Below are 7,324 nucleotides of genomic sequence, written 5' to 3'. Positions count from 1 at the left end.
CTGAGCCACATCTCTACCCAACATAAGACTTTTCAAACATTCTTAAAGCTCTTGACATTTAAGACAGTTCATAGTATTTCCTTGTGTCCTGTATCAAATTAAAAAAAAAAAACTGTACTCATATTGAATAGTATTTACTTTTCCCCCAAGTTTTCTTATTATAATAAACAGTAGCATAATTCTATTTTTTTAGGATTATTACACTAGCACGTATTCTCAGAAATGGAAGGTAATTGACTGTATTTGCAATAGAACGTCACACACTCTTTAGAATTTTTGAGAGTGCACATAAATTTAACGAGGTCTTCATTAGCAACGGCTGCTCCCATTTTTAAAACGAAAGACAAGCTCATTATATTTAATAATTTTGCCTTTATCTGGCTCTGTAAAGTGAAAAGTTCCTAAAGACATGGGGAGTGTTTTTAGTATTGAGGAAGGAGAGGGCTCACAGAGGCGTCCAGGGAGACATTGGAGGAAGGGGAAGAGGAGGGGCAAAGCTCTTCTGGTTTGGTGTTGGGATCGAGGGTATTTCTGTCGACTTCATTCACTATACCCTTGTTTCTCCTCATCTCCCCTGATTCCAAATGCAGATTTTAGGACATGGTGGCGTTTTGATGGATTATTTAAATGCCAGTGAGGCGGGACCACATTCACATTGTTTATAATGACTATCATCAGTGGCAAATTCGTTTAGCCTGTCTCAGTTTATTCTTTTTTGACAGCATCATGTTTATTTCACATCGCAGAGGCTGAAAAGGGAAACATGTATAAAAGGGAACTTGTTTTGTTAGCACTCAGTCACGTTAATAGCAAGCATGGCCAGGAATATGTTCAGGAACCTGTTCTCTTTGCAAAAGAAAGCTGAGCACAAAAAACAAAGCTAATTACAGTATTTTTTTTTTAGAAGTTTTGCTTTACTATTTTTATTTCCCACGTGCCTGTTCCTTCTTATTATTGATTGCTGTTTATTATATTTGTATAGAAAGGAAGATGAAGAAAAAGGTAAGTCCTGGTTATTGCAAACCGTTCGCGTCGCTTGGCGTTTAGATTCTACTGTCTGCAATCCCGTGTGCTCCAACAGTGGGCTTCGATAACTGACAAGCCTTTACCTATTACTTCCTGCAATTGCAAGGCTAAGAATACATTTAGTGTGGGCTGAAAAGATGGCTCTCCAGTTAAAACCACTCTATGCTCTTGCTGAGGATCCATGTTCGATTTCCTGTATCCACATGGTGACTCACGACCATCTGTAACTCCACTATGAAGGGACCCAACACCCTCTTCTAATCTCTGAGGACACTAGGCATGCACATGGTATACAGACATACGTGTAGGGCAAAACACTGATGACCTTTTCTATTATATCCTATTGTATATTTAGTTCAGGCTCTGTCTCACTGGCTTTTAGCCAGCATTTCTAGGTAATACACAGAAATGCTGGTAGTATAAATTGAACACAGCGAGTAAGAAGGGAATCTGCTAATAGGAAACATGTTATAATTCTATCCTAATTATCTGGCCCCACCAAGGGAATGTGAGTGCCTACCTGGGGACTGACATTGACTAAACAGGAACACAGCCATCATTGAACCTATATGAACAGGAAGCAGTGGGGAAATGGAACCAAGACCATTTACACTAAAGTCTGCCTGCCCTTGTATCCTGGCACTACTCTATGCTAGCTGTTTCCTCGTCTATATATTGAATTCGAAAGATGGAGTCAATGTATAAATTTTTTGGCACAGGTAAATACTCAGTAATGGGTAATGATGATTAGTTTGTCTCTAGAACTTTGAACAAAGCTGAAAGGCAGTGACCACACTGAGTATCATGGAGATGTCCCGGGCCTGTCGATATTGAAAGAATTCTATGCACATGTTACAGATTGGGTTCTCTGGGAAGCAATTTCTAAGGGGGAAGTCAGAACACAGGAACAGTTCTGAGATGAGCACTGTGAGGGATGTGGTTGTGAACTTGGCTGGACACATCTGTAAGGAATTTTCTTGATCAAGTTATATGAAGTGGAAGGTCTGTCCTAACGTGAGTGCTGCTGTTCAGTAGCACCAAGTAGGTCCAAGGGAATGGAGGTAAGTTATGTAATTGTATCTTTTGAAAAAGCTTTGCTTTTTAGCTGCTTGCCTTTACATTATGCTGGAAAGTTCATTTACCCTGTTCATATCTTGCTGCTGAGTTCATCTACTCTGTTCATGTCTTGCTGTTGAGTTCATCTGCCTGATTCATGTCTTGCTGTTGAGTTCATCTGCCTGATTCATGTCTTGCTGTTGAGTTGATCTACCCTGTTCGTGTCTTGCTGTTGAGTTGATCTACCCTGTTCATGTCTTGCTGTTGAGTTCATCTACCCTGTTCATATCTTACTGTTGAGTTCATCTACCCTGTTTATGTTTTGCTGTTGAGTTGATCTACCCTGTTCATGTCTTGTGGTTGAGTTCATCTACCCTGTTCATGTCTTGTGGTTGAGTTCATCTACCCTGTTGCTGCTCCTTCCCTTCTCTCCTGACTTCAGAAGCAGCTCCTTCAGTCTTCCAATGTGGACTGAAGACAAGTCCTCCTCAGGAATCCTCTGGGCCATCAGCACCAGCCTGGGACTGTTTTCTGTGGTCACACATGTGAGTCTCACCATGCCTCCTGTTCCTGTCACTTTTGCTCAGGCAGTATTCAAGTCACTTCCAGGCTCATGTAGCCTCCTTTTCCTCTTCATTCTTCTCTGTCTTCCTTTGTGATATTTGTCTTTCTGAGTTTGACTTGTTTGGCTTAGCAAGACAATCTGAAGTTCTATTTCCCTGCAAGTGACACAATCTGATTTTTCCTTATGGCTGGATAAAGCCGCATTGTGTATAGACCCCACACTGTCCCTACTCACTCATCACCTGATAAGCTTGTAGACTGGTCCAGATTGAGAATAAAGTTCCATGCTGTAAATACTGCTTCAACAAACATGGATAATCTGTGGCATGTTGACTTAGATTTTTAAGAGTATATTCCAAACTAACATGGCAGAATCATATGATAACTCTGGACTTTAGTTTTTTTTTTTTTTTGGTTTTTCGAGACAGGGTTTCTCTGTGTAGCTTTGCGCCTTTCCTGGTACTCGCTTTGGAGACCAGGCTGGCCTCGAACTCACAGAGATCCGCCTGGCTCTGCCTCCCGAGTGCTGGGATTAAAGGCGTGCGCCACCACCGCCCGGCTGGACTTTAGTTTTTGAGGAAACTCTAGACTGATTTTTATAGTGGTTGCATGGATTTCCATCTCTCCAACAGTTTATAAGAAATCCCTTAGCATCTTCACAAGAATTGTTTGATGATAGGCATTCAAATTAGAGTATGATGGAATCTCAAGGTATTTTTGATATGAATTTCTGTGATGGCTAAGGACATTGAACATTTTAATATCTTTTTTCAATACTTGAACTTGTTTGCTGCTTTATTGACTGGGTAGTTGTTATTTTGGTATTGAAGTTTTTGCATTCTTTATAGATTCTAGACACTGTCTATAAGATGTATAGTTGGCAAGGATTTTTCTCTCATCCTGTAGGCTGTCTTTTCACTCTACACATTGCTTCCCTTGCTGTTCAAAGGCTTTTGACTTTGTGCCACCCAGCTTGCCAGTTCTTGGAATTGTTTCTGGAGCTATTGTTCAGAAAATTCTTGCCTATACCTGTGTCTTAAAATGTGTTGCCTCTGCTTTCTCCTAGAAATTTCAGGGATTCAGGGACCATTTGTTGAAGAGACTGCCTCCTTTAATGTATATTTTTCACATTTGTCAGAAATTAGGGGCTATAGCTGCATGGGTTATTTCTGCATCTATTCTATTTCATTGGTCTGTATAGACATGTATAGATGCATATAGACATATATAGATGCTTTTGTGTGGTCTCATATTTTTGTTACTATGACTCTGTAGTGTAATTTGAAATAGGGCACTATGGTTCCTATAGCACTGCTCTTTCTGCTCAGATACTTTGGCTATTTGGGGTCCTTTGTGATTACGTTTGTATTTTTATTCTATTTTGGTGAAGAATGGAGTTTTGATGAGGATCACATTGAGTCTGAGCACGATTCTGGTAATATGGCCATTTTTCATATTTCTAATTCTAGGATTCATAAGCATGGGAAATCTTTCCATATTCTTGTGTCTCTTTTAGTTTTTTTTCTTCAGTGTTGTGTAGTTTTCACGGTAGAGGTCTTTGTTCTCTTTGTTTCAGCTTATTTCTGAGTATTTGTTTCCTGGGGGCTTTTGCAAATGGGATTATTTTACTGAAATCTTTCTCAGCATGTTCATTATTAATTTCTAAAAAACTTACTTGCTATTGTATGTTGATTTTTTAAATTTAATTTAATGGTCATTGGTGTTTTGTCTGCATGTCTGTGTGAGGGTGTCAGATTACCTGGAACTGGAGTTACAGACAGGTGTGAGCTGCCATGTGGATGTTGAAAGAGAAGCCAGGTCCTCTGCTGAGCCATCTCTCCAGCCCCCCATATATTGATATTTTGATGGAAATATTTATCAGATGTAAAGGTTTTCTGGTCTTTCTCTAGTCTTTTAATATGTCACAGATAGGATTTTAGATGAGACAGGACAGTGAAACCAAATGTATAGTTTAGCTGGGATTGAGAAATTATGCTTCATAAACTTAAGTCTTTGTATCTTTTCATCATGTATTTGTTGAGGTTTTCCTCATTATGATCATATAGCTGAAGAAATGATTTAATGAAGTATTTACTCTAACTCACAATTCAGTGATACAGTCAGTCATGGCGGGAAAGGCATGGCTGTTCCCAGTGACCTACTTCCTGCTGTCTCTACCTCCCAAAACAGTATCATCAGTTGGATATGACTTGTTTAAACACATGTACTCATGGGGGTCATTTCCCATTCAAACCGTAACATTTCTGCCCTCATCCTCATAGGCTAATATCCACCTCTTGATATAGATGCCTTCAGTTCAACACTGTTCAAAAGTTCAGTGTTTCTTCTTGAGACTCAAAGCAATAGCTTAACTGTGAATGCTTAAACAAAACCAAACAAAAAGCAGTTGCATACTTCCCATGTACAATGGTACAGGATGAACATTCCTGCTGCAAAAGGGAAGAACAGGGAGGGGTGGACCCTGACCGTGGTGCTCTGCTATAGTTCCTGCCTGGATCAGACGACACTGTATGCTCTTGTGGAGTGTGCTGAATACAGAGAGCTCCACTTCAAACACCTTCCTCCAAGGGGTAGGGTAGCAAAAAAAAAAAAAAAAAGACAACTGCCAGAAGGCATTCTAATGGAGCTAGGTTGTGAAGCCAGGTCGGGTCCTCCAGACAGGAAAGCAGCCGGGGAAGGCTGGAGCTGCAACTTCCTGATCTGGAGTCCACTACAACCCTGCCTCCAGGACTCCCAGCCAACGGCAAAAGGAAGCGGCGGCTGAGGTTGTTAGTATTTCAGCAGGAAGTGAACCAGGGGTTGCCTCTCGCCCAATGCCATGTGGGAATGCCCATGTTTCGCCCTTGACCGGCTCCTCCCCCCTCAGCTTTGTCCCATCTCTTCAGCCGGTCAGCGAGGAGACCTGGTCTGGCTCGCAGATGCCCCCCACACCAACCTGTGGGTATAGGTACTCTTTTGCTGGATCTGGAGGATGATTCCCTGGCCTCAGCTCTTCCAGGTGACGACCGTGGAACCCCTGTTGCTACCCTGCCGATGGATGCAGTGTTGGAAGACACCCAGTCTTTCTCACAGCCCTTGGTTGACTGTTCCTTTAGTGTGCATCACTCTTTGCCCAACCCTTCTCACGCTGGGATTGAAGTGCTGAAAGAGTTGTGGGCCACAGGCCACCAAGCACTGGGTCGGGGCCGCAGAAGGAAGAAGCAGAACTAGCTTTGGTACCACTCTTTACCCTTCTCTGACTACAGCCTCAGCTTCCAGAACCAAGAGATGCGGCGGGATCCCAGGAGGCTGCTGAGGCCAAGGAATGATCTCCAGGGCGTGAGGATATTTCTGGCAGGCCAGCAAGTCCAGAATTAGCTTCCAGGACCTGTGACTTACTCCAGGCTGAGCAGCCACATCAGTTTCTTGAGCTACGCCCACGACCTGGAGTTGCAGTCTTTTCTTCAGAGTCCCTGGAGTCTGCGCCAGCCAGGCTTCCAGCCAGGACCCGAACTCAGGTCCTAGGCACCACGACAAGACCTCTACAGGGCTGGATGGAGCCACTACATGAAGCTCCTTAGCTTCTGCACTAAGAGCTTGTGGAGAAGACTCTTGAGGCAGAGAAGTGCCTAGACAAATATCTTCAGTATCTTTGCAATGGCCTGGAGGTATTTGCCGCTCACCCTGGCAGTAAGACCGTGAAGCCAGAGGACTTGGAGTTGCTGATGTGACGGTAGGAACTAGTCACGGATCAAGTCTCATTGCATGTACTTGTGGAGGGGTTCCTGCCCTTGGAGTACCGGCAGTTACTCATCCCTGGTGCATTTGGTGGCAATTCTGTCTTCCCTGCCTGACTGTGGCCAGACCTTAACACTTGCTCTTTCTCTACCTTGGATACATTAGACCCACACAGTCATCAGAGTCCCCTTCTCCTAGCACCAATAAAGTCTTACAAATGGGTAAAACCAAACCAAACCAAACAACAAACAGAAAACAAAAAGGAAGAACATGAGGGTAACATGGAAAGACCAGACCAAACCAAGATCAAACCCCAGCAAGGCAAACACCAAACTGTAGCTCCCTGTCTGGTGATACAGTGGGCTGGGGTAAGCCTGCTCCATCAGCTCTCTGAGCTGCAGCATTTGAAGCCTCTCTCACGGGCCAGCTCAATTTACTGTCTTCAGCTTTCCTCGGCAAATGTGCCGTGGCTTTGGAACAGCTAATACTCAGGGGTTTCCGTTACAATCTAGGCACTGTCTTCATAGCTTTATGCATAGCCCGCTCTAGAAATCAATCCAGGGAACCCAATTTAGCTTCAGAAGCTTTCTTGAAACTTGGTGCAAGCCTCTAAGACTCCCCCAGTACACTCTTGCATTTTTCATGATCACAAAACTAGTACCATAGGGATGATGCCAAGTTCTACTGCTGTCTTGAGATAAAGCTCTGCCCCCTCTGACTACAGATACCCTAGCCTCTGTGCTCCTTTTAGTTGAACCTTTGAAAATATTCTCATCAGTGTCCCTACTGGAGGAAGGCACCATGGAGGCCCCTGTATAAGCAATCACTTTTCAAATGAATTTGCATTGTTCCACCTTGGACACCTCCATGGGCAGAGTCTTATCTTCAGGGTATTTCTTCATCATCCCACTATGAAGTCTGAGTGTTCTCCTTGATGATG

General features: G+C 43.1%; 1 pseudogene; it reads left to right on the top strand.

Moving 5' to 3' along the window:
• The first annotated feature begins 5,083 nt into the window (after positions 1–5,083).
• Positions 5,084–6,500, top strand: LOC128108810 (centromere protein T-like; annotated as a pseudogene).
• The last annotated feature ends 824 nt before the right edge of the window (positions 6,501–7,324 follow it).

The sequence above is a fragment of the Peromyscus californicus genome, unplaced genomic scaffold (genome assembly GCF_007827085.1).
Source record: "Peromyscus californicus insignis strain IS unplaced genomic scaffold, ASM782708v3 Scaffold_13__1_contigs__length_99412109, whole genome shotgun sequence".
Taxonomy (NCBI): Eukaryota; Metazoa; Chordata; class Mammalia; order Rodentia; family Cricetidae; genus Peromyscus; species Peromyscus californicus.
This window is presented reverse-complemented; position numbering and strand designations above follow the sequence as displayed.